Raw genomic sequence first — 6,000 nt, forward strand, 5'->3', positions numbered from 1 at the left:
CCCTCTGGACTTCCAGTAAGCTGTGTTCCTATTGGCTGTCCAGGTGGCTGTGTTCCTATTGGCTGTCCAGGTGGCTGCTTGGTGTTATCAGGAACACCTGAGCAGCTCAGTGTCTTCCTGCTTTATTTAGCTGCAGACAAACATTTCCTCTGATTCTCTTCACCAGTGAACCGAGTTTGGCTCCATTGCTAGTTTGTTCTTTAGGCGTTGGCTTGCAGCTTCCAGCAGTAAAATCGTCTTTAATGTGTTTCTTGGTGTGTTTTAGGGCTTTGTACTGGATAGTTGTCTTGGTAAATGAGGTTCTTTAGCCACAGTTAGCACATGGTGCTAATGTTTGCAGTGATTAGTGGATTTGGTGCAGCTGAGTTGTGTCTTTATCTTGGCTGTAGTGAGTCTTCAGAGGTTTTTGGTCAGACACATTCTGTATTCTTGTTTGTGAACCAACGTTGGTTGTCCAGAAGGTAAGAGTTCCTGTCCTGATTCTCTGTTCTCAGAGGTTCTCTGGTAGGCTGCAGGAGACTTTAGCGTTTGGGTTGTACTAGTTTGGTTTTTGTATGGTTTCATTTAGACGACTATCTTGAGGCCCCTCCATGTGGTTTAGTGAGGTTTTCTGGAACAGTTCTACAAAGCAACCTGCAGCAGAAGAGACTTTGAGAGTTTTTAGGAAGTTCTGGAGCAGCAGAAACATTTGTCAGCAGTTTGAGCAGGAGAAGGTGAGCTTCAGAGTAGAAATGAGAAGGAAACCTTCTTGACCCGTGTGGTGAGGTCCTGTACCAAGAGTTTGAGCAGGTTGTGAAGAGTCTGTAGTTCTTTGGTCTGAAAGCGCAAGAAGAGTCGACTCATTAAAAGGAGAAAACAGGAGATATTGTTGGTTCTTCTGTCGCTCTGCAGATTCCTTAGACTGAATATCAAGTTTATATTTTAAATGATTTCCCATGTGAGCCCAAGAAGACTTCAATAAACTCCCTCCATCCCCTGGACACAACATATTTTATTACCATGTTAAATCTTTTTTTTTGTTTGTTTTTGAGTTTTAATCATAGTCTTAGCATAGTTTTTTCTCTTTGCTTGTTTAGTTTTGTGATCTATGTGAAAGGTGCTAAACAAATAAAGCTGAATTGATAAACTGAATAATTGACTAACTCATGATTGTGACAACAGAAGTGTTTTCGTTGTAATTTAAGGGTTTGTATTATTTTTAAGGTTGGGGTTAAAATCTTGACAGAAAAAGAAGATTAAAGAAATAAACTACAGTAAAAAAGCAATTAAATCAAAGGAAAAAAATATTTAATATAATAAAACTTTAAAAAAGAAAATTAAACATTAAATACAATTAAATTATATTAGACAAAATATTTAATTTGATAATTAAATGGAAGATACAAAGCATGTAATTATGAAATTAAACAAATTTTTAAACAAAAATATTAAACATTAGAGATGAAATATTTTACATAATTAAACATTTAAAAAATACAATTAAACAAGAATATTACACATTTAGAAAAATACAAAACATTTAATTAGATTATTAAACCTTTAAAAGTCAAAACATTTAATTAAAAAATTAAATGTTTAATTAGACAATTAAATCTTAAGACAATAAAACTTTAAATAGGAATTTAACAGAAAATACAATGAAGCATTAAAAAAGAAAATTAAACATTAAAAGGTGGTAAACATTTCAAAAGAAAAACCTTAAAGATTTAATCAAAAAATTAAACATTGGGAAAGAAAAGGAAATTTTTCAAACAAGCCAATAAAACATTTAAAAAAACAACAAACATTAAAAAGACAAAAGCTTTGAAAGGGCACCAGTTAAACTTTAGAAGATCAAATTAAACAGAAGAAACAATAAAATGATCAAAAGAGCAAAAACAGATGAAGGCCTTAAAGTGTTTTCTAGTCTGAAATGAAAACATCAAGTTGTTTCTTCAAACATTTCCTCTTTCTATGTTCTTGGTTTGATTGTGGACAGATTTACTAAGAACTCATTTCAGAAAACTGCTTTCCAGATAAAGTCTACTAGTAGTTGAAGGCATTGATCAAACTAATGTTACCTTCTGATCTCCACAAACTTTACTGTTCAGTGAAGAGAATCAAAGTTTGTTCAGGATTTCTAAAAAACCCACAGGTGAAAGTCTGAGAAGAACTCAGATGGATGGTCTAAATGTGAAATCAAGACTCATGGTCACAAGTTTTAAGGCTTCTGTTAACCAGAAAGTTCAAACTAACAGAGAAGTACTGAGAAACATTTAAGATTTCAGTCCTCAGACTGTCTGAAGGTTCAAACGAACAGAGAAGTACTCAGGAACTTCGAAGATATCAGTCCTTGGACTGTCTGAAAGTTCAATCTAACAGAGAACTACTGTGAGACTTAGAAAATTTCAGCCCTCAGACTGTCTGAAGGTTCAAACTAACAGAGAACTACTCAGGAACTTCGAAGATATCAGTCCTTGGACTGTCTGAAAGTTCAATCTAACAGAGAACTACTGTGGGACTTAGAAAATTTCAGCCCTCAGACTGTGTGAAAGCTCAGATCCTGAGGACTCGGGAGGTCTGGAGGCTTGGAAAGTCTTGGAACTGAGGGTTCAACCCTCCAGCAACCCTCCTGAAGTCCAACCCCCTGAGAAAAACGGTCGAGTCGAGACTCGAGTAAAAAAAAAACTCGAAAACGACAAAAAATAGATGATAAATGCGCAAAAAAAAGAAGAATTAGTATCTGAGCGAATAGCTCAGGGGAAAAGAAGACAGACTACCAACTGGAAGGTAGCTGGTTCGAGACCCGCCACCGGCCTTTAACTTTCTTTGTCTTTGTCAGAATTTAGAGAAAATTTAAGAAGTGTCTGGTCTTGAACCAGCGACCTGCAGCTCCATAGGCAAATCCTTAACTCACTGAGCTACAGATCAGATGAAAATAAAATGATTTCGTCCTCCCTTTGTCATCGTAGTTTCCAAGTGACCACATGGGTGGAGCCAAGGCGGAGTCTGGGTGGAGTCAGGGCGGAGAGTAGGCGGGGAGGTGGGTGGCGGCCTCCCCCCTCTACTCCCCCACCGCCCACCACACCTTCCCCCGCCCGACGAGTTCTTCGAGTCTCGATGAGTTCCTCGAGTCTCGACAGGTTTTCCCGAGTTTCTTGAGTTTCCACGAGGTCAGAGGCAGAACAAGTTGTCATGAAGAGGTGTTGAAGTCGACGAGGATGGTGTGACTTTTTACAGCGACTAGAAGAGCAGGTCTTTAACCACCATCCATAAAATCCATGGAGTCGACTCCAGAGAAATGAAGGGAGGTCAACTTTTATCAACCTCCATCCATATGTTAAACTCGATATCTTTACTTGGAGATTTTTAGCACCACAAACCTTTAGTATCACACTTTATTATCATTTATTAGGACTTTCATGGAATCCACCAGCAGATTTAGTTTTTGTTGAGAAACTTTATTCTTGTCATCGTGGGACTGCAGTATTTAAAACTGTTCCTTCTATTTGACCTCATGTTTATTAATTTTAGTGGAGAAAGTTTGAATTGTCAATTAGTCTCTTAAAAACCAAATAATAAATTGGATTAGGTCAAGAGGTTTAAATTTCTTACTTTGTCATATTTTAAATATGACAAAAAAATATAAAAATAAAGCATCTTGAGACAATTTGACCTGTAATTGGCATTATATAAATAAAATTGAATTAAAATTGTATGTATCTTGTAATGTTGTAGTAATTCAGCCATATATGTTAGAAAACACATTTTCTTTGTCCATTAATCTGTCGTTTTCTCCAGTAATTCATTTCTTGTTTTGGTTTATAAAATGTCAAGCCCAAATATATTCAGTTTACTGTCATAAAAACCAAAAAGATTTACATTCGTGATGCAGGAATCAGGCAGTTTTTCACTTTTTATCTTAGTTTAGTCAGAAAGATAGTTGATAATGTGTGAATTGTTGCAGCTTGTGAGCCGTAGAAGGTTTTAATCTTTGGGGCCGAGTGTCAAAAAACATTTAGAAACCAACATCAACAAAACACTCAACAAAAATTTGAACATCATTAAAGGGAAATCCAACTTTTGCATGACAATGTTTAATTAAAGGACATTAATTTCCAATGTAAATGTGTGATATTCATCCTCTGGAGCGTTCTCTTCACATCGTCTTCCACCTGGACTGCTTTGGTCGGGAGCATGTGCAACAAACATTTGAAAAACTGCACTTTAACATCAATGAATGACACTGAAGTTTAATCTCTACATAAATGAGACTGAGTCTGGAAGTGCTGCTCTGTCATTAACTCCTAAGTTTAGGGAAAGTTCAAACAAAAGAGGACAGTTCAGATCAGACTTGAGAATGAGCTTATTCTGAACAAACATCTCAGACTTTCTGAGCTTCAGCACCTCTAGCAAGATAATTTAACAACAAGCAACTCAAGAGATCCAGAAGTTGGAGAGTTAGCTTTAGCTGAGCCAAAGAACATGTGGGATGCTAACCTAGCAAACATTTCAGACTTTTCTCTGTGAATTCTGGGAAATAATTTACTATTTAATGACAGAGCTACATATCTTAACTCAGTCTCATTAAAACAGACTCTAATTCAGTGTCATCCATCCATATTGAAGTGTAGTTACCCAAAATGTTTGTTGCATGAGCTCCAACAAAACCTGTCCAGGTAGAAGGTCACTTTGACAAACAGGAAGTGGAAGATTCCAAGCAGATTTATAGAAGGGGGAACCAGACTGTACTAAGTGTGGTCGAGTATAGAGGGGTGTTTTGTGGGTTTTTAAGGCTGATAATGATTATTAGTGAGACATTTGGAGTAGATATTCATTTGCAGTAAATGAAAGTATTTAAAATCTTGAGTTAAACTTAGAAGAACACAAACACTAACAGAAAACTTTGTTGATACGTTTTTGTTTTGTTTACAGATGTTAAGTTAAAGGAGTTTTATTCGTGATGTATAACCAATCAAATCACTCCAGAAGACAGAGCGACCACAGATAGATAAAGGTTCAGAGCCAAAGTAGCACCATTTTTAAATGTATTTATTACCATAAATCAGTAAAAAATAAAATACTGATAATCAGTAAATCAGTCAGCCCACAGTTACTACAATTCTACAATGTATGTCTCTTTCCTTTGACTTGTTATTTGTACAATATTCGATGTATATGATGGCGTTTTTTCATAGCAAAGGCTATACTATGATGTTTTCTAAGAGACATAAGATGCTACTCTGCTTGTTCTGGCCCTGCACTCCTCCTCTGTTGTTTTCTGGATTGTACTCAGCTGCATGCTTTCATCCACCCGGCCTCCGTTGACTCGTCCCGCCTGCCGTCTCTGGAGCTGAAGCTGGATTGGAACAGACCAAAGTACAGTCCAATCACGATGCCAGCTGCCTCTCAAAAGGCTCCTTCATCTGGCAGGTGGCGCCACTTCTTCTGAGGGGAAGCTGAGCTGGCCCGGCAGAACTTTGGAGATGTGTTCCAGTGGTTGGTGGATGTGTGGGGAGATAGAGAGGGACCTTTAAATCGTTCAGAAAGGAAAACAGGGAACCCATTGGTAGTTTTAGTTTAGGGTGCTACTGCGGTGTGTTTTTGGGTTTTAAGAGGTGAACAGGAAGAGTTTTTTTTTTCGTATTGATTATCTTTTACTTTGTTCCTGGTTGGAATGCCCATCAATGTCAACATGAAGTTCACTTTTAGTTCTGTTTATTTATTTTTATTTTACTAACACCCATTTGTTTTTAACCCCCTCATGTTGTGTTGCTGTAAACTTACTCTTTCAAATAAATTCTCGTCTAACCCTCTGGAAACCAGCGTTTGGACTGTTTTTGTGTTGCTCCTCACCTACTGACAGCTGTGGACTAAAGGCTATACTGTGACGTTTTTAGAGCGACATGCTATACTATGATGTTTGTTGGGCGACACGCTATACTATAGGCTTTTTTAATTGACATATTACTGTGACATTTTTTTTGTTTTAGTTTTTGTTGTTTTTTTTAGCAACATATA

Source organism: Amphiprion ocellaris, chromosome 8 (genome assembly GCF_022539595.1).
Source record: "Amphiprion ocellaris isolate individual 3 ecotype Okinawa chromosome 8, ASM2253959v1, whole genome shotgun sequence".
Lineage (NCBI taxonomy): Eukaryota > Metazoa > Chordata > Actinopteri > Pomacentridae > Amphiprion > Amphiprion ocellaris.